The 5,010-nt window shown below is 45.7% G+C and overlaps 1 pseudogene; it reads left to right on the plus strand.

Moving 5' to 3' along the window:
* Positions 1-381: 381 nt before the first annotated feature.
* On the plus strand, positions 382-1,524 carry LOC146812259 (Golgi integral membrane protein 4-like; annotated as a pseudogene).
* Positions 1,525-5,010: the final 3,486 nt, after the last annotated feature.

Here is a 5,010-nt window from a genome sequence, read left to right on the forward strand (position 1 = left end):
ACAACATCCATCCATTTCTGCCCTTGCTCGCGGAGCATCCTCGCAGAGTCCCAGGCGCAGCGGAAGGGGCTCTGAAGGGCCAGGCGTGCACAGGAAAGGCTCACCGCACGTGAAGTGATGTACACACGGGATGACAAAGCTGTACTGTTCTGGGTGCGGACTTAATTAAAGTAGACATTCAGAGTTGATACTCGTATGGGACGCAAAGCGCTTTGACGTAACAATGTGGCGCTGTGAATTCACAATAACGTCATAATTGGTGAGGCTGAGCAGGGCTATGCACGCGTATGGCTCGTACGACTGTTAGTCGGACATTACTGTCAATATGTTAACGGGAGTCCGAGGTCCTGGCCCTCGCTGAGAGGACCAAACTGTCCGGCCATGGGATCTGGGGCCTGTGGATTTCACAGGCAGAAGAGGATTCTGCTGACAGGCATCTGCTTGCTGGCCTTGATGTGCCTGGAGTCCGTGCTCTACCTGTACAAGCACTTACAGGAGAAAGTGCACAGCTCCGAGAACCTGTCCCTCAAGTTCAAGCAGCAGATGCTCTCTGCCCAGCTGGAAGAGGTGAATGAGCACCGGTCCAGGCTGGAGCAGTCCCTCCAGAAGGAGCGTGCGGAGCACAAGAAGACCAAGGAATATTTTTTAGAATACAAATTAGAAGCTCAAGAAGCCCTGAGCAAAGAGAAGGAAGACGCCATGAACCGTTACATCGCCCTCCCTTCTCAGCATAAGGTCCTGAAGAACCAGCATGAAGAAGTGAAGCAGCAGCTCCTGGACTTGCAGGTGCAGCATAACTCTCTAAAGCTGGAAAACCGGCGGGTGTTGGAGAGCCACAACCAGAAATATGCACAGCTTCAGCGGGAGAATGAGAACCACGTGGTGGTGCTGCTGGATACGATATTGAACCTAAGGGAGGAAAGTAAGGTTCTTCGCAAGGCACATGAAGAGGTCCGCTCTCAGCTGCTTGTAGCACAGGAGCAGCTGAATCAGATGCACCAGCTGAATGAAGCTCTTCAGAGAATACCAAGCTTCAAGCTGGTCACAGCCCGGAGGCACCAGCAATTCCAGTTACAAGCCCCAGATAATAAGCGTTCCCGAGCCTTTGAAGCTGGATTGCAGAGTATTCGCGCACTGTCTGGCCAGCAAGCGAATCCTCTGGAGACGCCGACAGACTCTGGGAAGAAAACCCCAGAAGGTGCTGCCCAGACTGCAGAATCTCTCAGAAAAGTGTTGGTACCCCAGACAGGGTCTCTTGAAGTTCTGCCATAGCCAGCCTTGCCTCTGTGGCTAGCAAAGGATAGAGATGGCTGTGCCCTGTGTTTCTAGAGGACGGTGAATAGCATCCAGGCTGGAGAAGAGCTGCTGAAAGAATTAAAGACGATACACTTCACCATCAGAAACAGCACCATCTACTATGATGAATTTGGGAACATGAATATTGGATGTGACATTTCTGACCTGGACGGTGGACAAAAATGCGATGCCTTTTCTGCACTGTTGGCGAGTACACAGGAAATCTGACCCATGATGCTGATCAGATTCAGTGGCACACAAAGAACCAGCTAATAATCTTTGATAGCCCTATACTCCAGTGTGTGTGAAAGAGAGGGGGAGTGTGCAATCTCTCAATCGAAGGGGCCAAATTAGGAATTTAAGGATTATTGGATTCCACTCCATTCTTGTAGACCAGGTACTGGAAGCAATATTACTCTCTCCCTTGCTGAAGACAGTAGTGGAAAATCTCTTATTCCCGGCCAACCAGGAGAGACTAATGGAAGCCAGGCTACTCTTCTTCATTCAAAGAGAATCCACTTACTCTCAGCCAGCAGAGATTATTGGAAACCACTCTCCCTCTCTCAGTGGAGCATAATGAAAGTAATGCCATCCACTTCCACCGAGAGAGAGTATTGGGTGCTCTTTTATTCTCCTCTTCCCGGCAGAGAGTAATGGAAGTCATAACACACTTTTCCACCCAGAAGAGAGCCGTGGAAGTCACTCTACTCATCCCGCTCAGAAGAGAGGAGTAGAACCTTCCTACTCACTCCAGCCAAGACAGACTAATGAAAGCCAACTACCTCTCCACCCAGAAGAGAACAGTATTAGCCATGTCACCTTATCCACCCAGCCATTATACACTCCCCCTTTCTCACCATGGCAGTGCCAATGGGCTTCAAATGTCCTTTGCCCCTGAGAGGCACCTGTAATACCCTTTAATTTCAAGGGAATCGGCGCTGGAGTGGTATGATCAGACTCATCCCTTCAGAAACTCTGGCCTGTTGGCACATCTAGCTATTTCCTCATTGCCTTAACCTGATATGGGCTACATAAGGAAGACGTCATTACATTTGCTGACTAATGATGCATCATTGGTTGTTAACCACTTGCAGGGATGGGTTCTAACACGAGGTTCAAAGTCAATTTTCACAGGAACCTCACTGTTTCAGGTTCTAGGCCTTAGAGGGACCTGCAGACTTTTTGGCCACTAGTTTTTTAAAATTAGTTTAGCACTTTTTTGAGAAAGGTCCCTATGCTGCCCTTTGTTTTAATATTTTTTTGTCATGATGTCTCTCAGCGCATTGGTACCCTACACCTCCGCTATAGTTTTTAAATACTAATTCTTTGTTACTTACCTTCATGATGGCTATTCCTTTCAATGTTCAGAGATGACCACTGGGCTGATTATCATCTCTAAATCTGAGGGAAGTGGTCCATCAGCATGATAGAGGTAATGCTCTCCGCCACTCTGTCAAATAGAGTACCGTCTTTCAAATGCTAAATCAGCCCTTGGTAAAGAATAATTATACATGAACTCAGTTTGTGGAATCCCACACATCCAGTCATCCTGATACTCTGTAAATAAACATCATAAATCTTTTTTTTAAAAAACCCTTGTGAATTACAGCCTACCCCACTCTCATTCCATGCTTTGATGGGTGTTTTTTGTTTAATGTGTGCCAGGACTGGAGTCCACATCTAACACTAAGAAGCCCCCCCCCCCCATATTTAGGTTTCTTTTTGAAAATCGTGACAGCCTGAACTCCAGATGGCCAACATGACGTGTCACAAGATCAAAAACAAAATCCAAGGTCTTGCAAGACTTAGGGGCTACCATCTTAAGGTCAGGCTGGCCCAATCTGTTTACCTTCTCCATCATGTATTGACTTCCAGGGATCGTGCAATGTAATCAAGGAAGACATTATGACGCATTACCAGACTCATGGTGCAGTTATTTTTAAACTTTTATTGAGCTGCCAAGTTCTAGCTATGTCAATCTCTTTCCCTTTGCCACAATACAATCTTTCCTCAACAATATTTAATGACACAACCACCAGTCCCATGGGGCATCTGCTTGCTTTTACGTTTTGTTACATCTGCTAACATTTTCAAACTAATTAAGAATTGCTCAATGTGCCAAATAAAGGTACTTTCTAGGTACCAGTGATTAGTAATGCATATTTATATGAGTGACTTCACCTGCTACTTCAGGAATATACAAGAGGTGCACTAGACACCACTAGGGTAATTACTAGCACCATCATTACCCAGTATTGACTTACTGATTTAGCCCATAGAAAGAAGCAAAAATCAATAGATTGTCAATAGCCTACATGCAGATTGTAGTATTGGCAATTCGTATCTATATGTATTTATATATATTGTGCATGATACCGTAGGATTTACTGTGTGTAGAACCCTTAGAGTGCATGCAGTCTTAGAATGTTCTTATGTTGCTATGTAGGCAGAGAATATTATGCTTTAAAACCTAATGGTTGTTGTGAAGGTGTTGCAGGTGGAGGTAACCCTACTTGTGTGCTCCACAACCGTGTAGCCTTAAGAATAAACCTTACTTGGAAAAACGCTTTTCTTAACACAGATTTGTGGCAACAATCTGGCTACACAATGGACCCTTGGTGTGTTGATTCCGGCATCTTGTGTTACCCTGCTGGAGTTCCGTTATTTGGTGGGCCTGCTGCATGAGCGACAGTGGTTTTGTACTTTTTTCTGGCTTTTTCCGCGGAGTCACTGTGTTCAGATGCCGGACCGCCAAAAACCACAATGTTTTGCAGAGATTTGGCGATTTGCTGTCTAGTTGTTTTCACCGCCATCTGTCCTGTGGGTGCCTGATGAACGTAAGAGATAACAGCCTTGTGTGAGGACTAGTCCTGGGTTGCTGTCTGTGAGAAGTTGGCCTGATATATGCTGTCCACTAGTTATAGTGGGCACCTTGTATCAGTCCAAACAACCCCTTATTGGTTATAGGTTAAAGACAACCTTTATTGAAAGCTATCCTAATGGTAGCTATGGAGAGCAGCCTTCAGGCTAAGTCTTGAAGTAATGTAAAGCAGCTTGTTTTACCAGTCTATAATCTCTTGAATGGCTAAATGAAAGACAACCACACCAGGTATATATATATATATATATATATAAAATATATGTATTTATTTCTAAACACACCCTCCTAGTCTCTTTATGAGGCTAGAGGTCAAAACACATAAGTACACTTCAAAATATGACAGTAATAAGCACAAATACACGTCAGGCCCTAGGGGCAAGCCAAACCCTATTCTAAAATAGTGGTATAAGAACCACGACTTAACTAGACACAAGGCCTAGAGCCTGTAGAATCGCTGGCACCCCAAGGAGCCACCCAAGGTAGTGACACAGATGACCCACGGGGGCTGTGTGCAGTGTGAGAACACAGCCGCGAGCTCCTGTTAGCTTCTATAGGGAAAGTCGTGGTTAGATTTTTAAAGATTAGGGACACTTAGAACTGAGTCAGGACCAAACCCTTTGGGACTTGGGAAGTTCTAGGGCCAACACCCACGGGAGCACTGGAGTACTCGTGTTACCTCACCCAGGGCGGCTGGGTGCATAGGTGTCAAATGGTGCCGGGTCGCGTTGTCAATTTCAATGGAAGCTGGTGAAGAAGTGCTGCTGCCTGGAAGATGCAAAGTGTCCGAAGAGATCCAAGCCTGGATCAAAGATGAGAAGAACCTGAAAGCAGAG

Source organism: Triturus cristatus, chromosome 7, assembly GCF_964204655.1.
Source record: "Triturus cristatus chromosome 7, aTriCri1.1, whole genome shotgun sequence".
Taxonomy (NCBI): Eukaryota; Metazoa; Chordata; class Amphibia; order Caudata; family Salamandridae; genus Triturus; species Triturus cristatus.